The 23,871-nt window shown below is 35.8% G+C and overlaps 1 protein-coding gene and 1 long non-coding RNA gene across 3 annotated transcripts in view; one reads left to right on the top strand and one right to left on the bottom strand.

The window, feature by feature from the left end:
• rcan2 (regulator of calcineurin 2) overlaps nt 1-23,871 on the bottom strand; it is a 136,045-nt gene that overhangs the window by 70,826 nt on the left and 41,348 nt on the right. The gene's annotated exons all lie outside the window — the stretch shown is intronic.
• LOC141379417 (uncharacterized) lies at nt 12,597-17,448 on the top strand. Its single transcript, XR_012396019.1, has 3 exons — nt 12,597-14,340; nt 14,729-15,193; nt 15,676-17,448. It is a non-coding gene; the product is annotated as an uncharacterized lncRNA (long non-coding RNA).

Here is a 23,871-nt window from a genome sequence, read left to right on the forward strand (position 1 = left end):
TATCAGACACCACCCGTGAGAAAAGCACAGTTATTATTGTTTACTAAGTTCATCAGATTTTTTTTTTATTATTGTTGATTTTAAATGCTATAAATCTGTTAATATAAAACTAGTAGTAACGGTGCTTATGATTTTTGGTGTGTGCGCTTAAATTTTACTGGTGCGACTACATATTTGAATTTAGGAGCACCAGTGCAACCAAGCAAAAAAGTTAATTACAGTAGCTGCAGGACAATTTAGCTTACCCAATTCACCTATATCGCATGTCTTTGGACTTGTAGGAGAAACCAGAGCACCTGGAAGAAAGTGAACATAGGGAGAACATGCAAACTCCACACAGAAATGCCAAATGACCAAAAATACCATTGTATTCAGTGTTGCTAAAAGAGCACTAGTGCAAACGTTAATTAAAGAACAGAAATGGCTGCTGTACAATACACTGTATTCTGTGCCATATGCTAGCATCCCGTTCCAAACATAGCAAAGGGAAAAGAAAAAGAATTGGGAAACGGAGAGACAAGCGCGAATGTAATGAAAAGGAGCAGTGAAACATGAAGACAAACACACAATGAGAATGAGAGGGGGATGAGGAGAGGACAGCAGAGGAGAGCTGATTAATGGCACTGCTGATGAAAGGCTAGTACTGACGTCAGACACACAATAGACGGAGAAGAAAGTGAGAGAGAGAGAGTGAGGGAGAAATGCTTTCAGTCTGTGAACACCATATTCACACAATATATGGACTCATCATTTCATTCAAGTTGACAGTGCTACATTCTCTCAGTTTAACTGCAGAATGAATTTCCTTTTGATGAACACTCTACCAGATCCTTTTCAGCCCCAATCACAGTTATAAGACTGAATTATGAATCAAATATCCTATAAATCGCTACTTCACCTCAGAGCTGTAGCCTAGCAGTTAGCATACTACAAATTGAGCTTTGATGCTAATACAGGCTTTGTTTCAGTCTTCACTGTCAAATTAACCACCAGATCCTATTCTAATAGGCTGATTTGACTTTACTATTACTAATATTTTTAGTAGTAGTAATATTGTCTATATTACCTAATTAGTTTAACTGAATATTTTCAGGACCATGGCCTTCAGCAAATAGTATCATTGGTAGTGGACTGCAAGTTGAACTTTACTACTGTACTTAAAGACTTTATTAGGTACACCTGTCCAACTGCTCGTTAGTGCAAATTTCTAATCAGCCAATCACATGGCAGCATTTAGGCATGTAGACATGCGCTGCGTCCGAAACCGCATACTTCCATACTATATAGTACGCTAAAATCAGTATGCGAGCCGAGTAGTATGTCCGAATTCATAGAATTCGAAATTCAGTATGCGAGAAGTACCCAGATGACTTACTACTTCCGGCGAGATTCTGGAGTGCGCAACCCATGCACGCTGCGCTATCCCATAATGCCCTACGAGAGAATTCATGAATGGAAGTAAGCCGACGCAACTGACGCAGGTAGGTCATGTGACCATGACAAAATGGCGGATGTAGTACGTCCGAACCTCATTTATACTTTTCACATTCATACTGTATAGAATGTACTTTTCTAACGGCCGAGTAGTACGTTTAAATTCAAATGCAGTACCTACTGAGTAGTAGGTGGTTTCGGACACAGCCATGGTTAAGACAATCTGCTGCATATAAGACTAAGCATCAGAATGGGGAAGAAAGGGGATTTAAGTGACTTTGAACGTGGCATGGTAGTTGGTGATAGACGGGCTGGTCTGAGTATTTCACAAACTGCTGATCTGAATTGACTCGCTGATACAAATCATCTAGTCAAAGTCAGTCTAAAGTGAACAATTCACTTATTCTAAGATTCTTGTCATACTTTTTCTACGGTAAGTGACTCACTGATTCAAAAAAACTAAGTGCAAGACTCAAGTTAGTGATTAACTGATTCAAATGATCCAGTTGGAGTGAGTCTACAGTTACCGATTAATTGATTCAAATGATCCAAGTGAGTCTCCAGATAATGATTAACTATGATTAACTAACAATATGTTCTATGCATTATCCAGTCAGTCTGAGCCTCCTGTCAATGATTCATTGATTCAAACGATCTGGTCTGACTGTTTTTACAGTTAATGACACTGATTCAAACAAACTGATAAGAGCAAGACTCCAGATAGTAATGAATTAATTCAAATTATCTAAATGGACTGAGTCTACAATTAACAATGAACCCATTTAAATAATCTAGTCAGAGTGAGCCTGCCGGATTTGTTCGAATAGATTGACTGGATCAACATTTAACCAAATGGTTCAAAAGATCCAAGTGGAGTGAATCTACAAGTCATGACTCACTGATTGAAATGAACCTATCAGACCAAGCATCCAGTTAATGATTCGCTGATTCAAACAATCTGACCAGACTCTGTTTACAGTTAAATGACACACTGATTCAAACAATCTAGTAAGAGCAAGACTCAATTTAACATTTAACTGATTCAAATGGTGGAGTGAATATATGATAACGACTCACTAATTCAAATGAATTGGTCAGAGCAAGCCTCCAGTTTACAACTCACTGATACAAATGATTAAGGCAGAGCGAGCCTCCAGTTAACGATTCATTGATTCAAATAATCCACTCAGAGCAAGCCTCCAGTTAAAAATTCACTGATTCAAATTATCCAGCCTGAGTGAGCCTGTTGGATCTGTTCGGATAGACTGACCCTAGATTAACTGATTCAAAAGATCCAAGTGGTGTGAATCTACAAATAACGATTCACTGATTCAAACGTATCTATTAAAGCAAGCTTTCAGTTAATCACACACTGATTCAAACAATCCAGTAAGAGCAACACTCCAGTTAACATTTAACTGATTCAAATGATTTAAGTGGAGTGAATCTTAATGACTCTCTGATTAAAATGAATTGGTCAGAGCAAGCCTTAAGTTAACGGCTCAGTTAAGTTAAAGATACAGATGATCCAGGCAGAGTGAGCCTACTGTTAATGATTAATTGATTCAAAAAATCCAGTCAGAGCAAGCCTCCGATAATAATTCACTGATTCAAATGATTCAGTGAGAGCGAGTCTACAGTTCACTGATTTAAATGATCCATTCAGAACATTTATAGCTTGTTCAAACTGGCAACTATAGCATTACATAAATATGTTGAACACTGTGCATCATACTGTAGTGCAAATCGTGTCTATTATTATTTTACCTTGAGCCTAGCCAATGTGATTTATATAATAGTATGTATTTTCTGCAAGATGACTCATTCAGGAGTCATGACCTTCGTCTTGTCATCTAGAGCTGTGTGTAACCTTGGTCCTCATCTCTGCTAGTAATATTCTCATTCTCATGACACAACCTTAATCTTTGCTCTGAACACATGCTGAAGGTCAGAGCGCTGCCGCCTTTGGCCCGTGGCATGAGAACCAGCCTTACTGACATCAGAACACCAGCAGAGGCGGCACCGTCTGCTTGGAGAATGCCACGTCTGATACAACTGACTCGAATGGGATCAGGGCCAATTTCAAAGAGATTAGGGACAATTTCAATGGAATTTGGTACATTTCATATTGGATTTTATTTGACCCAAAGAACAATTTATGGCTGGGATTATATGAAGATAAAATCATACTCCCAAAAATAAAAACACTTTGTTCAACTTCTAGTTCCTATAGAGACTAAGGAAGCCAAGCTAAGAGATCTGTTTTGTACAAGACAATAGTTTCTGAATTTTAGAATAAAAAATGTAAAAATAGTAATTACTTATGATAATCTAATTAATAATATTGTTATGCATGTATGTATTTATGTATGTATTCATTATTAGTATTAGTAGTAGTATTAGTAGCAACAACATTTTATACCAGTACTGTTATTGAATATATTATATTATGTGTCTTGTTTAGTTTAATTTTCCGAGCAAAAAATAATGGATATCATCCATTTTGCAAAACAATATTTGGTATTACACCACAGTCCTTAAGCTTTAGTAAAAGAAAGATAAATGTGATTGCCTTTGCTATGCTTTTGGCTAGAAGGTTAATATTACTCAAATATAAGGAAAATATTTCGCCAAACTTTAAGCAATGGCTTATGGAACTTTTAAACCACTTGACCTTATAAAAAATATGATATACTGTAAGAGGTTGTACTGATACAGTGTTTCCGAATTTTTTTCAGCTGTGGCGGCGGCACTTCTACACAGATCTACCAACTTCCAATGGCGTTATTTCAATGACAATTGTCGTAAGTACAGAATTACAAGTCGAGATCGCATTCATGTAATATGGGCATGCCGATTTCCTCTGTTGGTGCACAAAACTTCTTGCACGCCCCTTCAGATATATGCTGCTCAAGTGCAGATTTTCTTGTGTGCTCAAATGAACGCTGCTGAAGTGCGATTTAGTGCGTTTTTGTAACAAGCATGTCTCCAACATTTATTAGATCTGCTAGGAATATTTATGAATGTCTCCAATAGACCTACAGAGTGACATTAATGCGTCCTGAAGTAAAGTGAAACTGCTATAAACTCCAGCAAGATAAAGTCATTGTATGCAGAGCCACAGACCTTTATCTATAAAGGCATACTTATGTAAACTGTGTTTATCTTAACTGAAAGCTACATCGTGTTTGGGAGCCTCGCACATCACACACCTGTCAATCAGTCAGCCAGCATGTCACCTTAAACGGTTAAACAAATAACGCACAGCAGTACTATGGTTACTGAAAAGTTTGTACTGTTATAATTCACTTACCTTTTAATACATTTTGGTATGATTATAACAAGCTATTAAAAAATGACTAAATGTTTTAATTGAGATGTCACATCCGTCAGTGACCACCTGAGGGCGCTGTAGTGCACCAGGACTCAGTAGGCACTACAGCGTCCCAGGAAAGACTACAATTCCATACATACCACGCGCATACACCGGAACATATACATTGACCTGTCATCACATCTGTTCTGTGTTACCGTTGATTATCTGGACTATATATTCCATCATTCCACCGTTGTTTATCATCGCGTCGTTTGTCTTCCATGTCTCTCGTGTTCCCAGTTCCGCAGTAAGTCTTGTATTCCTAGTTCGTTGTTTCCTGATCCTGTTTTTGTATTTTTGCTTAGTCTAGTTTTTCAAGTTTTGTTTCCTGAGCCCTGTCTCTGTTTTAGTTTCTGGTTTTGTGGTTTATTTGTACTTTGAACACCTTGTTTTATGTTTATGCACTGTAAATAAATCTGCACTTGAATCCGCAATCTTTTTGTTCCCGTTTTGTTATTGTTTTGATTACGCTAACATGACATGAGAAGCTGTAATGTAGCTGTGGTGGGATGAATTTTGGTGTGGCATTATATATAATTAATATATGAATATTATTCATATATTTTGATAGAATCTAAGTGTGTATGTGTGCGACAGGTTTTGTTTGTTTGTTGTCTTAAAAAAGTTATTAGTACTGCATATGTCATATCTAACATGTTCAATTAAAACACTTTTGAGAAAAAAAAAAGACAACCACTAGAACATAGGTTTCAAACTTGATTCTTAGAGGGCCGCAGCTCTGCACAGTTTTGCTCCAACCCTAATCAGACATATCTGATCCAACTAATCAAGGTGTTCAAGGCTACTAGAGACTATGAAGCAGGTGTGAATTGGAGGTAGTTGGAGCTAAAATCTGCAATGCTGCTGCCCTCTATGGATTGAGTTTAAGGCCCCGTTTACACTAATGCGTTTTAGTTTGAAAACGCATAAGTTTTGCTACGGTTACGCCATCCATCCACACTACGCCGGAGTTCTCGAGCGCCGAAAACGGAGCGTTTCGAAAACGCTGGAGAGGCCGTTTTCATTCTGAAACGCTGCTGCTCCGTCTCAGAGTGGATGGGGAAAGACGGAGACATCTGAAAATGGCTGCAGACATTCGCCTCTCTGATTGGGGCTTTTCCTCAATATTAAGTAGCCTAACACACAGTTCAGTCCTGAATCTTCTCTGTGTAAGTTCAGACTTCGCAAGTTTGATCAAGGCTGCATCTCTTCTTCTCAGTTTGATATGGAAAACATACCGAGGACACGCGTCAATCTTCACAGGGAACAGTGTACTTTATAACTTTATTCACATCACCCTGGCTACGTTGTTTTACTTTCTCAACAATAAAATGTAAACTTGATATAAGGAACTGCCTATTTTTATTTTAATATTAACAACTAAACAGACAGCAGAAATGTTGAGGCGCCGTGCTGCATGAGCGTCATCTTTACTGTGTGGATATTTATAACAAAACGGAGCTGATAACAACTGCCTCCTTTCAATTTCAGTGAAAATACGAAACCCTCTATTTTGCTGAATATCAGTTTTAATAATCGATAATGGCCATTATAAAAGTATAACATACAATAAGTTTATACATTATAGGAAATAAAGGCAAGCGATCAGTCAATATACAGAATGTAGGCTACGTGGTTACATTAATCATTATCTTATCTTTGCGCTCAGCCAAAACACGTTACCTGAGAACAAGTAATAGATTCCAATGACCAAAGTCAGGGAATATGTCGTTAGATAAAGACAACAAGATGAATGAAAAATCACGTTTAATAAATATAGTGAGATATTAGATCCAGCGGGAGATGCTTGATGAGAAGTCCGACTAGCAGAGCTCTCATCTGGGTAGATGGGCTCCAGCGATTGCCAAAGTGTGTGTGTGTGTGTGGTCACGTGATGTGCGTTTTCAGCGTTTTGGTGTGGACGGAGAGCAGTTCAGAAACGCTGGGTAAAACGCGAGTGTGGACGCGGATCGTTTTCATTCTAAAACGCCGTTTTAAAACTAAAACGCACTAGTGTAAACGGGGCCTAAGACCACTGCACTAGAATGTTACTTAGGCCCCGTTTACACTAATGCATTTTCGTTTTAAAATGCATAAGTTTTGCTACGGTTACGCCATCCGTCCACACTACACCGGAGTTCTCCAGTGCCGAAAACGGAGCATTTTGAAAACCCTGGAGAGGCCGTTTTCATTCTGAAACGCTGCTGCTCCGTCTTGATGAGGAAAAACGGAGACATCTGAAAACGGAGGCGGGACTGCTGCGATTCGCTACCTGATTGGGGCTTTTGTGTCATTGCGTATCCTTCCCTTATTCGTCAAGCCTCTGTCACATGACTATAACACATGGCTTTAACGCTACCGGAAAACAGTACCGTAAACAACAACATGGGCACAGAAATGGGAGCGTTGTTTGCACTATTGTCTGTTTTAGGCGCCATTGTGCAGTTATTTATTTGTTACGTTTAGTAACAACTTGACCTCGTCGTCTGTCCACAAAAATAACTCTCTTGCCTTCTTTGCCATCGCGTTTAATGTTCAACCAGCGTTTGTTGACTAACAATAACCAAATGCCGAGCAAGAAGCATGCTTTCTGTTTATACTAGAACGCGCATGCCCAGAGTGCGCGAATGGTCACGTGATATACGTTTTTGGTGGCGTAGTGTGGACGGTGATATGTTCAGAGACGCTAGGTAAAACGCTAGTGTGGACGCGGATCGTTTTGATCTAAAATGCCGTTTTAAAACTAAAACGCACTAGTGTAAACGGGGCCTTGGTGAACAATAAATATTAAAAAATCTTGTTGGGTATATTTAGAACAAGAGTCATTTAATGATAATTTATTAAAATATTCTATTTTATAGATCACTGGGCAGCCACAAAACAATATTTACCCTTCATCTTTCTAACCACTTGGTTTTTACCAGTTATCTGTAAGGCATTTTTGCTCATGATCTAAAGGGATCTCTTCTTCTTTTATACATTTCGATAATTAAAGGTCAAAATAAGTATGATGTTTTATTTTTATCTAAATATATAATGTCAATATATTCAGCTGATATTTTGAGTTTATTATCACAACTTATTTGAAACTACTTTGTTTTTAAAGTCTATATACAGTTCATACAGCTATGGAAAATATGGAAATCTGAACTTTTATAATAATTATATACAGTTATGTATTAAACAGATGAGTCCATGTTTTCATATTGATATTAATTTTGCGACAAAAAATATTGTGACTTCATATTGATAAGTGTTATGTGTTAAAGCTGTAAATCTTTATTATATTTTTTAATTGGAAGACATTATATGTGTGTGATTATTATTATTAGACAAAAAAGTGAGTTATATTCCAGTCTAGTTTGGAAACAGACGTTTATCATCATTCTGACACGATGAAATCTTTATTGCCTTTCAGAAAATGACAAAAATTCTCTTTCGGTGTTATGTTTAAACACAGTTGGAGATTGTTAGTGAACAAGTAAAATAAACAATTTAGAGTGTTACAAATGTGTTTTACCAGAGTTTATTTTCTGAAGTATGCAGGGCCAAATGTGCCCATAGTTGAAGAAACGCCCATAAACATATCTGAGGCCGATGATGTGGTCAGTGCAGTTTTAAACTCACAGTGCAGGTGCTGGAAAAAGTCAATCTGTGATCATTTGCAGTACTGTTACACTTTGACAAGCACTTAAAACAACACACATACCTAATAATGCCTATATATATATATATATATATATATATATATATATATATATATATATATATATATATATATATATATATATATATATATATATATATATATATATATATATATATATATAATGTCAATGTATTTAGCTGATATTTTGAGTTTGTTATTTGAAATGACTTTTTAACAGTCTATTTAGATAAAGGTATGGAAAACGTCTCACAACTCAACCTGCAATTAGAGGGATACAAAGTTGAATTGAAAGTCGATTGAAAATCATATCTCCCATGTCACAAAAACTGCCTTCTTTCATCTGAGAAATATCGCTAAGTTATAAAGTATGCTATCCATCTCAGATGCAGAAAAGCTAGTTCATGCTTTTATGACTTCTAGGCTGGTTTACTGTAATGCTCTGTTCGCTGGTTGCCCAGCATCCTCTATTAACAAACTTCAGCTAGTACAAAATGCAGCTGCCAAAGTTCTTACCAGAAAACATGATCATATCATATGATCATAAGGGAATATTTACAAAATGTACCAAAGAATAATAATGAACAAAGAGCCTGGGTGTCAGCAAAAATAGTATGTAAACTAAATTTATTATCAACGACAGTCTGAAAATGCATTCCACTTGTCATCACATCACTAAAACATGACGTTCAGCCAAGTTCCTGTCAGCTGCACTTGGCCCCCATTGACACCAATGGAAAGCGAATGCACTTGTTGCATTTGCATGGAAATGAGAAGGAAGATCTGGCACTCCTGCACTGCCAAGTGTTTATTTGTCTGGGCCCGTGACACAGAATTCAATCTCATCAGAGCTATTTTAACGTCATGGAGACCACTCATCACTTCTGCTTATTTGAAGAGAAAATGAGCACTGAGCACTGTCAAATAAACCAGTTCAGACTCCCTGAGTAAAAAAAATGCAGTCTCCATGAGTTATCTGTGGACAAAAATGCAAATATGACCTCAAAGTAATATGTAAGCATTGATTTGGGGCCAAAATGTAAACCAATTTCTCTAAAGAGGTCAAAGGTTTTTATGGCCAGCTATTAGGCTTAGACATAACTGTTGAAATAAAAATTATTATCCCTCTTTTTAATTTTTCAAACTTTTCATGAATGATGTTTAACAGAGTAAGGAAGTATCACAGTATTTCCTATAATGTTTTTTTTCTTCTGGAGAAAGTCTTGTTTTATTTAGGCTAGAATAAAAGCAGTTATTAATAAAAAAATTAAAAAAACATTTTAAGGTCAATATTATTAGTCTTCTTAAGCAATATTTTTTTGATTGTCTACAGAACAAACCATCATTATACAATAACTTGCCAAATCAACCTAAATAACCAAGTAAAGCCTTTAAATGGTACTTTAAGCTGAATACTAGTCTTGAAACATATCTACTAAAATATTATGAAGTCATCATGGCAAAGATAAAAGTTTTTAGAAATTAGTTATTAAAAGGGTTATGTTTAAAAATGTGTTTAAAAAATCTATTTAAAAAAATGGATGCTAATATTCCAGGAGGGCTAATAATTCTGACTTCAATTGTATGTTTAGACATAAAATGTGATAAAAATCCACTTACTCCTTATTTTAATCCCCATTTAAGCAAACCAGTCTCATTTGGCATGCACTTTTGATTATGACACAACAGTGTTTAGACCCCACCCACAACCCATGACAGTTAATAATAATGATAATTCGTTTTATCATAGGTACATTTCATGCAATCAAGGCTCATTCTGAAAATCTAGATACATTTCTGGAGAGGCAAATACATCCCAGGAGCTACTTTTTTTTGCAGTTTTTGTTTTTGCGGCCACTGTGTACACTTTTTAGATTTAAAATTTCTCTTTGGAGTGCCATTCATGCCTGTTGTTCTCACATAAATCCATCAGAGGCTGCTGTCTACTGACTGTTTGAATAACTGAGTGACTTGACTGACCGATCGACTGACCCACCCTCCACCTTCCCTAAACCCAACCAATGTTGTTTTCAAAAGCACCAATTGACCTACCCACCCACTTCCCTAAACCCAACCAACAGTGTTTTCAAAAGCAATCCAGAAAAAGAAAAGCCCTTGCCTGATTTTATCACATTTTACCACATTCTCATCCTGTTATTTACTTGATTATTTAATTTTTTGGATTCTGTTATTGTCTTACCAGCTTTCTGGAACTGTTCTTTACCAGACTCAAACCCTGTTATCATGGCCAACTACGTTGTCACCGATGTACATGGTGACCTAACTGGACAAAATGGCAACAGCGGGAAAGCTGTCTATATGGAGGTAATTGGTCAGCTGGTAAGTGAGAAGAGGGGCGTCATACTGCCCCATAGCATTCGTTTTAAAACTGAAATGCAGCCATTTATCCTTCTGCCTACATAATTTGCAATCTCCAGAAACATATATAGGGCTATGTTTTCAGAATGAGCCTATGTTATTTTCTTGACACTCAATGCCACCTTACAAGTAATCCTAAACACCGTACAACCACAAATCCACCCAAAAAAAACAAAAAAACGAACAAATCAAGTTAAAACATTCATAAAAGCTGATCCACAAATGTATAAACAGTATAAGCAAGTTAAAATAAATGGGTTTAAGACAAATCTTTAAATTATATATCGCATGCACGTTCTGGTTAAGAGCATTCCACAATAAGGGACAGCATAGCTCGACGCCATATTGTGCTAAAATGAATACATGGTTGAATCAGAAAAGTAGAAAAACAGAGGATTTCAGGAGTATACATTTGAAAATAATCAAAGAGATGGGAAGAAGCAAGATCATTGAAAGCTTTGTAAGCAAGAAGAAAAACTTTGAAGTTGATATATATGGGGGGAGGGGGGAATAATAGAAATAATTCATGCTGCTGTGTTCTGTATTGTATATATTCTGTACCGGCTGCAATTTATGTACAAGTTTTTTGGGGAGACCAGAAAGTAAAGAATTAGAATAATCTGGACATTATGTAACCAAGAATGTACAAGAATAGCAGTGGTGTTTGTTGTTGGAGGAGGACGGTGGCGGTTTATATTTTGTAAGTGAAGATGGGAAGATCGGACAATGTTATTTTAAAAGAATGCATATTGTCAAGGACACAAAAGCTTTCCACATGCAATGAAGGAGAATCTATTAACTACGAGAAACTAGATTAGATTAGATTAGATTCAACTTTATTGTCATTACACATGTACAAGTACAATGCAACGAAATGCAGTACTAGATTACTACTAGACTACTAGATTTTGCTAGAAGTTAGGCATGCTACAAGAAGTATTTCAGTTTGTCACTGTTAAGTTTAAAAAAAAAAAAAGGTAATCAGCAGGTTTTTATTTCAGCCAAACAATTTAATAGAGAGGGGGTTGGGGGGTGGGGGGATTCAGCATACAAAGGCAAATAAATAACAAAAAAAACAAGACAAAACCCTGGGGAACACCTAAAAAACTGCAGCCAAAAATGCTTTGTAGAATTATTTATTATTTAATTAATTAACAAAGTAATTTTTACATTTAAAGTTAATTTCAATAACTCAGATTAAACACATTTTAATAAACACAAGGTCAGTGATCAAGTCTAGAGGGGTCATTTTACCAGCTTTACCATAACAGACCAGTATTGCTATAGCAAGCAGCAGGAACAAGTATACTATATTCTGTAGAAATGTCCCGTTATTACTGTATGTTCTTTGAGCGGACTTTGCATAGATATGTATATGAGTGCATAAGTGGAAAACCACAGTGCACACACAAGCAAGTCAACGTGTGCTTTGCTGCTCTTGTGCTTTGTTCGTCACAGCACCAAACCACCCTTGCATGGCACAAGCCATTGAAATGAATGGGTTTCATAGCGCAGCACAGCACTTTCCACATCCATTCTGAAAGCCGCTTCAAAAATGCACCACATTTTTGGTGTCTTTTTCTAGGGTTGTACCAAAATGTTTGGTGTCTTTTGGGGGGTTTTCTAGGTTTGTACCAAATTGTGGTGTCTTTTTTGTAGTTTTTCTAGGGTTGTATCAAATTTTGGTGTCTTTTATTTCTAGGGTTGTACCAAATTTTTGCTGTCTTTGTTTTTCTTTTTCTAGGGTTGTACCAAATCTTTGGTGTCTTTGTTTTTCTTTTTCTAGGGTTGTGCCAAATCTTTGGTGTCTTGTTTTTTTTTACTAGGGTTGTGCCAATTTTTTGGTGTCTTTGTTTTTTTGTTTTTTTTTTCTAGGGTTGTACCACATTTCTTGTGTTTTTTTTCTAGGCTTGTACCAAATTTTGTTGTTTTTTGTTGTTTTTTGTAATTTTTTCTAGGGTTGTACAAAATTTTGATTGTCTTTTTAGTTTGCGTGCAATAGTTTTTGACAGAAGAAAATTCTGCACACCCCGACTACATAGATGTATGACATAATCATTGTGAGTTCATTGTCATTGATGTTTTTAGCCACAAGTTTCTACTTGATCTGTGTGTTGCTCTAGATCGTACATGTTTGGCTGAACAATAGTTTTCTCAATCTCAGACATGTCGCTCCTATCAGCTGTTTATTGCTGTACTTATGAAAATCAGCGATGTACACCACACCCTCTGAAGGTTCATTTACATTTAAATTAATATAAACAAAAACAGCTTGTTTTTATATGCTTCATTTTTAAGATTGCAATAAAATAAATCATCTGTGGGGTATTTTAAGCTGAAACTTCACAGACTCATTCTTTGTGCAATATAACACCCTATAAAAAGGGCATAATAGGTGCCCTTTAAGACCTTGATTCTGCATCATAATATAGTCACAGCTGGGATGTGAACACGCTGTGTCTCCGTACACAGATAGAGATTAACAAACCCATACGTCATGATCAAAAGATAATCCTCCAGCCCTGAGCTCAGACTCTCTGCCGTGTTTGAAAAAGTTCCTCCATTTCATTCCAGTCCGCTGAGTTATATTTAGATACCTGTAATACCAGAGGACTTGGACCGACAGCACTGGTATTAACAAATCTGATTGATTGTGTTATCAGTGGATTAAAGGAGTATATTTAGATATCTTTGAAAGGTGAGACGCTCTGGGATAAACACAGACTGACTATTAAAACATACGGCCTAAAAATTGAGCAGTTTAAATAAATATTAAAAGGATGGTTCACTCAAAAATTAAAACTACGTCACTGTTTACTAAGCCTCCTCTTCTTCCAAACCATTTCTTAATAGTGTTGAACACACAAGATATGAAAACTGGAGACGGTTTACTTCAGTAGTATTTTCTGCTATTAATGTTAGTGGCTACCATTACCAGTTTTAAAACATTCTTTAAAATATCTCATTTTGTGATTTAAAAACCTCATAAAGGTTTCGAATCACTTGAGAGTGAGTAAATAGTACATTTTCATTTTTAGGTGAATGATTCCTTTAAGAGTGTGTTTGTGTTCTGGCCCTGAAGCTAGCTTGCAGACAGCATATTTATATTGGTTCATTTAACAAAATAACTCTTGATGCAAGGAAATAATTGTTTGCCTGTGAGTTATTGATTTGATTCTGAATTATTGTGGGGCATAATTTCAGACTCTTGGTTGAGAAATAAATAGGCTACATTTATTTGCACACCAACAGCAAAACAGTCATGTGTTAATTTGACAGTTTTTTAGGTTTTAATAATATTTTCTCAAAGAAACTGTTTTTTTAATTAATTATATAAAACAAAGGAGCGTAAAATAATGTGTGTGTGTGCGCGTGCGTGCGTGCAAATAAACTAAATATTTTTATTATAGTTTTGATTATTTTATTGCATATAATTATTTATTATAATATTTTATGTGAACATACATATGTTTTCTATTATATTGTTTAACATAATTACATTATTTTTAAGTATTTGGTTATTTAGTTACATTCTAAAAATGAAAAAAAATGAACATTTATATTTAGGTAAAATAATACGCGCATGTAAAAAATGTAAATAAAAGAAATAACATTTTATTATAACTTTAATTATTTAATTTTATATAATTATCTATTTATTATATTTTATATACATATACCTTATTAATTTTCTATTGTATTATTTTAAATACTTCTATTATTTGTTTGAGTTTTTGTTTATTAGGTTACATTCTAAAAAATTTTAAAAACGACCGCTCATTACCCAAATTTTGTATTATAATTTTTTTTTTGTTTTATAATTTATACTGTTCCAGAGTTCAAACTTATCCATTAATAACTGATACTTTTAGTGTGTAGTTTGTTATATTAATTTATGTGTCATGAAACAAAATAACGCAGGGGAAAAGTATGAACACATGAAGAAAGGCAGTGAAAGCACAGACAGCAGCTGAAATCTCTCAGTAGTTCTTCAGCAACCCTCTGCCCTTCGTCAGTGTAAATGAACATCAGCTGCTTCAGTCCAACATCTACATTACCAGGAGGATGAAGATGAAACCAGGGTGGAGGAGACTCTCAAATGCTTTTTAGAGAGAAAAAAAAAAAAAAAAAAAAAAAAAAAAAAAACACACCCATAGAATGGCCCAGCCAATGACCTTACTCGAATCCAATAGAAAATACAAAGTAAATATCAGATTTGGTAGACCCACAGAACCATCAAGACTTCAAGTCTGAAGTTAAGACTTCAAGTCAAGACCATCAAGTCTGCGAAAAAAAACACCTGAGCAATTCTTGTGTCTTCATTCTCCATATGATAGGTGTAACAAATGCTCCGACAAAGATGGATCCATGTGCAGTACGTTTATTGTATAAATGAGATTAAACAGGAAGTATATACTCAAGTGTACAGCAGAAGAGTACGGTGTAGCAGACAGGTGGCTAGAAATCGGCATCGGATAACAGGCTGGGATCAGGGCTGGCAGCAGAGATTCAGAGTCCAAAGGCAGGCAAAGTTCAGGGCAGGCGGCAATATAAATACTGAGTCAAGAAACAGTCCGGGTTGGCAACAAGAAGAAATCAGAGTCAGGGAAAACCGCTCAGAAATGTCTGCGGGGCAAGACAAGACTTCGCACTGAAGCAGCGTGTGAGTGCTGCTTATATGTGTGTGGAATGTGATTGAAGATGTGTGTCAGGTGTGTCTGAAATCAGTGTAGATGGATGACGTAATGTCAATAGTCCGGTGATGATGACCTCTGCTGATTAGTGAAGGGAATAGCTGGGACCAAGCCGGTGACAATAGGCGTCTTTAAGCTGCTATCCATCACCAAAAAAACATTTTATATATTAAATACATTTCAGTAGTTTCTTGTGTCATTTCACTGTTATTAAGCATAACTATTTTTCAGATTGTTTGTTTTATTTTCATGTTTGTATTGTTTGGGTTTTAACAAAATCTGGTTTAATTCCATGTCAAAAGCTCCCTAAAAAATATTATTCCCTGAAAAAAACATGACATGTTCAATACTTATTTTCCCTGCTGTAAATAATACAATTATAGTATAAAACACTAATCATTATTATAAAACCAGATTACTGCAAACAATTAAACTATCCTAAACCAATTATATTGAATAAGGCTATTTCTAGTGAAAGAAATCGTCTAACTGAACTCCTGAAAGTTTTTCCCACTTTAAATGCACGGCACATATTTCACTATTTCCAATTTTCACTTCCATTTGACTTGTTCAATTGCATCTGAAGCTGGCAGGCTGATGTCTTTGGCTCCAAGGCAGCTCGACCATAAGAACGAATGCAAAAACCACCTGAGAACGACAAACACACCTGCTCAGAACTCTCCCCATTTACTATATAAACCTCAGAGAAAACCCACAGTCGCATCAGACTGAGTATGTCAAATGTGTGTGTGCTTGCACGTATGATTGCGTCCTGAGAAATGACTAAAGAGAGACGAGCTCCAAAACACAAGGGTCACCGAGACTCTGATTTATAATTTTGTCATCGTGCCTGTTCTTAAAACACAATTAACCTCTGCTGTCTGGGGCTGTTTGCCATGAATTTGCCAATTACAAAGAGGAAAGCGTCTCGTACAATGAGCGAGAAGAGGGTTATGTAATGCTGCCCTCTCTGTCCTGTTAAAAGTGTGCTTTCATGGATTATTGTGGTTTGTTGTAGATGTTGCAGTTGAAGTGGAAACAAACAACACTTATATTGCATATACATGCAGATGAGGCTGTGAGACTTTTCTTGCTTTAAGCAAGATGAACTTTTTGGAAAGCAGAAAGTGTAAGAGGAAAAGATTATTATTCTCTGAAGCTATTCAGTTGATTATTACAATGGCCATAATAGGCAAAGTTCCTCACCTGAGATCTAAAGTTGGGATGTATTCAGCAAAAAGGCAATATTTCTATGGTCAAAAAGGTCAAAGCAAAAGTTAAAAAGAGACTTTGCTTCTGCTCGGGTTGCATGATACATAAAAAAAATGTCATTATGAAACTTTCTTTAGTGATATTTAGGTCTGGACAAGATTAAGAAAGCGAAATAATGGCATAGTCTTGTGTCCTTAAATTTTTAAACAACACTATTTAGCATTATTTGTATGCCTAAAATGGCTAAATGTTATATATACAGTTTAAGTCAGAAGTTTTAGCCCCCCTTGTTTATTTTTTTTGCAAATTTCTGTTTAACGGAGAGAAGATTTCTTTAACACATTACTAAACATATAAGTTTTATTAACTCATTTCTAATAACTGATTTATTTTATCTTTGCCATGATGACAGTGAATAATATTTAACTTGATATTAGGTCATTTAGGTTTACTAGCCAGAATAAGGTAATTTAGACAAGTAATTCTATAATGTTTGTTCTGTAGACTATCGAAAAATTTGCTTATAGGGCCTAATAATTTTGACATTAAAATGTTTTTTATTATTATTTTTTTATCTTGTTTTATTGTAGCCGGAATAAAACAAATAAGAATTTCTCCAGAAGAAAAAATATCAGACATACTGTGAAAAATTATTTTCGCTGTTAAACATCATTTGGGAAATATTTAAAAAAGAAAAAAAAATCAAAGGGGGGCTAAAAAAATTTAAGGAGGGCTAATAATTCTGACTTCAACTGTACATAATATAACTTGGCCGGTATGACCAAGACTCACCTTTTTACCAAAGTTCTTAACTTAAATTGATTATTTTAGTTTATTGAATCATTTAATTGTATTTATTTTTTATCGTAGTCTTTTTTTAAATAGTTTTTATTGTTCTGTTTTGTTTCTGTTTGCCTTTATGCCTTGTAGCGCTTTGGGTCTGAGAAAAGTGTACTATAGATAAAATTCATTATTATTATTAAATATAAGAACGTTTATTTTATTGTAATAATATCTTACACGGTATCGTTTTTTTAAGAATGTAGTTAATATACAAAATATGCAGAAAATATACAAAAGGGCTTTTTAAAAAAAATAAGCTTGAATATTAAAGAAAATAACTTGATTTGATTTGATTATTTAGTATTTTATTTTCAACTTATAAATGTATATTTAAACAAAATATGACTTTAGATGAACAACAAATAATGAACAACAACTAATAATTCTGACTTCAACTGTATACAGTACCTTCATACCGTCCAGCCCCAATTTATAATATCTTATCTTTCCAGACAAAAAAGTGTTTCCTTTAATATTTAGGATCTGAAAACATGGACTGTTTAATTGATCTATTGTGATATTCAAAAGCTTTTTAGGGCAAAACCATTAGGACAATCTTCACTGTAATACTTTTTAATTGCAGTAAAAAACTAAATGTATTGCAGTTTTTTACAACATTGGAAATGACTTGACTGTTACTTCTATTGAATGTAATGTGTCCTTGCTAAATAAGTGTTTACTTCCAGGAAAATAAATGGGTTTATAGTGCATTAAACACACTGATTTGAACAAGTAAAAAGACTGGAATAGAATTACATTGTAAAACACTCAGAGCGATATTTAATACACTAAGACTTAGCTTTTCCTAGATTTTCCCATTAAAAGCTTCTAAAAGTATTCAGAAGAAGTCGTTATAAATCAGTTGGCTTGTATTATATGAATTCTATAATATAATATATAATCTAAAATATCATTTATTCATTTTCTTTCCGGCTTAGTCCCTTTATTAATCAGGGGTTGCTACAGCGGAATGAACCGCCAATCTAAAATATAATTTCATACTTTGAAGAATGTGGGCAATCAGACAGTTGACAGTTGTTATTGAAGCCTAATATATTGCACATTCCTTTTATGCAACTGAAAGCTATCGTCAACCATTACAAACATTGTACAAAAATTCTTCTTTTGTGGTCAACAGAAGAATGAAACTCCTATTTATAAAAGATGACAGCATTTTTGGATGAACCATCCCTTTAAAACAGTTCAGTTCTCAACTGCAACCCTATTTTGGGGTGTACTGTCTTTTTAAGCACTCGATCAAGACAGAGAAATGTTGTTTAACAGGAGGAAGGTCCTGCCAATGTAGCTCAGTGAAACATTACACATAGCTCCAAATGTTCAACAATACACAACATTGCTAGCATATTTTCCCAAGGGAGTAAGACACTATTCTGTTCACCTTACAAGAGTGGGATATTACTGCCTGCCTGAGCCTTAAACACAGCAGAGAGAAAGAGAGCGGGAGCTTAGAAGGGCAGTCTTTTATTATCCGGCACATATTACTCGTTTCATCCTGTAATCTTTCAGATAAGTTGTTTCCTGAGGGACATGGGTTCATATTTTTGCTTTCAGACTTATATTATTGTTTACAAATCCATTTAAGTAAAGAATGTATAGTTAAAAGAAAAGTTTCCATAAGCAAAAGACAACAGACAGACTACCAGGTTATCTGTTACAAAAAAAGAAAAAAAGAAAAGTTAACCTCATTTCAAACAAGTCTGCCATCTAGTGCTGCTCCTATGAAAGCATTTGTTGTTGTGGCAGAACACAAAAAAAGTACTTTTTAGTCACTTCTGTAAGATGGGTTTTAAATACAGCGGTTCTGTATTAGTATGATGTTGAGGATATAAGTATGATGGTGAAAAACTGCACATTTCTAGTCAAACCATTCCTCTGCAATCTTAAACCAAAAACAATAATAAGGACATTTATAATAACTTAAAATGTGGGAGAGCGTTGCTATTATGTGCTAGTATTGTAATGCAATATGGAGCAATTAAATGTTGATGTTAAACTAATGGTAAATCTATTTCACTCAGTGAAAGAAGGCCATTAATGTGCTAAAATGCTCAAATTTTTAGCATATTTATTGTAAAAATTGCATGGTTCCACACAATTCCTTCGCGTTATTTCAACACCAAATGAACTTAATAATTTTCACTAATTGAAGTAGATTGAACATAAAACAATCAAGTTGTCCTGCAATTAAATCAGTAGCTCGAACAAGCAGCAAAGGTAATTTTTTGAGTGTTGATATCATGATAAGATCATGTTGTTCAGAAAGCCGTGTGCTCTGCTCACCCACTGGCCGCACACAAACACACTTCCACACCAAAGCTCTGTCTCTGCCAGCATATGGCAGAGCGTCTGACCCCCTGAGGCTTTCCTGCTCCTGTGGCCCGCTCTGCAGGACACCTGAATGCCAGAGATCAGCTCACTGCCACACATCAGCAGATGAGAGCTCAGAGAGCAACACCTGCAGCAGATCTCAGACCAGTTTGCACTTCAGACGACCCAAGAAGCAGATGTGTTACTAAGAGAGCGCCAGGGTTTGGGTCACAGGAAGTGCAGTTTGAAAGGAAATAGTTTGAAGCTTGCTGATACTGCACTGCATGATGAGACATGGCCCCTGTCCACCACTGTGCAACTCAGAAGTGAAAGTGCGGCTCAGAACAGTTTACTTGGGAATAGCTTTCTGGTCTAATCTGTTCTATTCTGAAATGGACATTTGGTTTTAGTTTGGTGTAAAGTGAATTTTTTTCTGGTCTAAAATAAACATTTGATTCTGGTCTAGTCTGTTCTGGTCTAAAATTAACATTGGGTTCTGGTCAGAAATGGAAATTTGGTTCTTGTCTAGTCTGGTCTGGTCTGAAATGGACATTTGGCTCTGGTCTTGTCTGTCATGGTTTAAAATGGACATTTAGATCTGGTCTGGTCTGAAATGGACATTTAGTTCTGGTCTGAAATGGACATTTGGTTCTTGTCTAGTCTGATCTGGTCTGAAACTGACATTTAGTTCTGGTCTTATCTGGTCTGGTCTGAAATGAACATTTGGTTCTGGTCTGAAATTGACATTTGGTTCTTGTCTAATTTGTTCTTGTCTGAACTTAACAATTGGTTCTGGTCTGGTCTGAAATTGACATTTGGTTCTGGTCTAGTTTGTTCTTGTCTGAACTTAACATTTGGTTTTGGTCTGGTCTGATATTGACATTTGGTTCTGGTCTAGTCTCTTCTGGTCTGAAATAAACAGTTAGTTCTGGTCTAGTTTGTTTTGTTCTGGTCTGAAATGAACATTTGGTTCTGGTCTGTTCCGGCTTGAAATATACATTTAGTTTTAGTCTGTTCTGGTCTGAAATTGACATTTAGTTCTGGTCTGATCTGGTGTGAAATGGACATTTGGTTCTGGTCTACTCTGTTCTGGTCTGAAATTAACATTTGGTTCTGTTCTGGTCAAAAACTGACATTTAGTTCTGGTCTTTTCTGTTCTGGTCTGAAATAGACATTTGATTCTGGTCTTATCTGGTCTGGTCTGAAAAGGACATTTGGTCCTGGTCTAGTCTGTTCTGGTCTGAAAATGACGTTTGGTTCTATTCTACTCTGTTCTGGACTGAAATGGACATTTGGTTCTCATCTAGTCTGTTCCGGTCTGAAACTAACATTTAGTTCTGGTCTGGTTTGAAATGGGCATTTGGTTCATGTCGAGTCTGTTCTACTCTGAAATGGACATTTGGTTCTGATCTAGTCTGGTCTGGTTTGAAATGGACATTTTGTTCTGGTCTAGTCTGTTCTACTCTGAAATGGACATTTGGTTCTTGTCTAGTCTTTTCTGGTTTTAATGAACATTTGGTACTGGTCCAGTCTGTTCTGGTTTGAAATGGACAATTGGTTCTGATCTGTTCTTGTCTGAAATTAAAATTTGGTTCTGGTCTAGTCTCTTCTGATCTGAAATAAACAGTTAGTTCTGGTCTAGTCTGTTTTGTTCTGGTCTAAAATGAACATTTGGTTCTGGTCTGTTCCGGTGTGAAATAGACATTTAGTTTTAGTCTGTTCTGGTCTGAAACTGACATTTAGTTCTGGTCTGATCTGGTCTGAAATGGACATTTGGTTCTTGTCTACTCTGTTCAGGTCTGAAACTGACATTTAGTTCTGGTCTGGTTTGAAATGGACATTTGGTTCTGGTCTAGTCTGGTCTGGTATGAAATGGACATTTGGTCCTGGTCTAGTCTGTTCTGGTCTAAAACTGACGTTTAGTTCTATTCTACTCTGTTTTGGTCTGAAATGGGCATTTGGTTCTTGTCTAGTCTGTTCCGGTCTGAAACTGACATTTAGTTCTTGTCTGGTTTGAAATGGACATTTGGTTCTGGTCTAGTCTGGTCTGGTTTGAAATGGACATTTTGTTCTGGTCTAGTCTGTTCTACTCTGAAATGGACATTTGGTTCTTGTCTAGTCTTTTCTGGTTTTAATGAACATTTGGTACTGGTTCAGTCTGTTCTGGTTTGAAATGGACAATTGGTTCTGATCTGTTCTTGTCTGAAATTAACATTTGGTTCTGGTGTGAAGTTTTCATGTGGTTTTTGTCATATGTTGTTTGTTTGTTTTTTCTATTGATTTTTAGATGTTTAGTTGATTTCCATGAAGATTTATATAAAGAACATTTATTTTTAGCTGTTTAACTATTTTATAGATATGTTATCATGATGCTCTGAAAACTTCAAAATATTATTATTTAAAAATGTATTGTAAAAATGCAAAAGAATTACAGCCACAGAGAAATAGCTTTGCTCTAAACCAGGAAAGACTAGTAATTATATACACAAGAGATGACAAAAGAAGAATCAAATTAAGCACTTTTTGTTCAGTGAACATCCATGAGCTTTAAAAGGAGCTGTCACATCTTGAATAGTGCCCTACTCAAAGCTCAGAACTGCTTTCATTTATAAAGAAAACACAAGCCAGGATACTGAAGCAACTTTCAGGGAGAGTCAAAGAAGAAATATAATGACCTTTTATGTTGAATTTAAAGCAAAGACAGCAATAATGATTTGAACTATAGGGTTTAAAAGCTGCATTTTCTATTACTACTAATGTAAGTTAGAACTTATGGCTGAAACAGTAAGTGCAGGGTGCCAGTACCAGTACTTGCAGTAGTTGAATAACTCTGGCTTCAACTGTAAATCATTCCACAATTTGGTTCCCTTAACAGATAAAACAGTCTGACCCAAATAGGTCTTACACTTTTGTACATGACAGTCGCCATTTGATGTTTGATGCCTACTGATTAGATCAGAAAACAGCATTGGAACATGATTATTTAAACATTTAAAAACCAATTTAATTTAATAAAACTATCAAAACTAAAAAGGTTAAGTTTACATATACACATCCTAAAATGTTTGACATTTTGTGGACAGACCAACAGTCCCTACAAGGGAAATCAATTCCAAAAAGTACACATGATGTTTGTTTATCTGAGAATATAAAAGTGCAAGAGGTTTCTGTGGTAGGATTAGGTAAATAAAAACTGTTAGGTCAGTATAAAAAAAGAGTAGTCTATGGCAAGTCTCTACCAAGACAGCTGTACAGATCTGTGTGTGTGTATGTATGTGTGTTAATGTGAGAAAGAGAGACACACAAGCAGACGTTCAGGACCTCGGAGAGCTCCCTGAGGCAGGTGTGTCCACTGACTCCCCCGGCACACACACAAACACACACACACACTGAGTAGAGGTGATTATGGCACACACAGCAGCCCTAGGCAACTGGGACACACTCTGGATATTTCCATCAACTTTCCACTCCAAAGCAACAAGGCAGGAAAAAACCAGCCCACATTTTCCCTTGCCAACACACACACACACACACACACACACATTCACATCCAGATAACTGCTCTCCCCAGCTGACCTGTCCTTATCTCTCACATACATATATGTCTAAACGGTTACTGTCTGTAAACAACCTAAAAACAATTTAACGTCAGAGCAGTTGAGGTGAACCCTTCATTTACAATGCAGATTTACAAATGAGTTTTCCTGTAAGCCACATGTCAAACCGCAACAGGACATTTGTGAGTTTTGTTTCACATTTCAAGCCTTAAGCTGTCTCTGATCCCCGGAAGAGGAGATTTGATCCAGGAATCTCCCAACTGTTACCACATGCCAATCTGCACCGCCGACCCTCCACAGAAGGACATTATCAACAGATAATACATCATACTGTCAGCAAAAAATAAGCAAGTTCATTTGTGTGAGACCAGACTGCTATCG

Source organism: Danio rerio, chromosome 20, assembly GCF_049306965.1.
Source record: "Danio rerio strain Tuebingen ecotype United States chromosome 20, GRCz12tu, whole genome shotgun sequence".
Taxonomy (NCBI): Eukaryota; Metazoa; Chordata; class Actinopteri; order Cypriniformes; family Danionidae; genus Danio; species Danio rerio.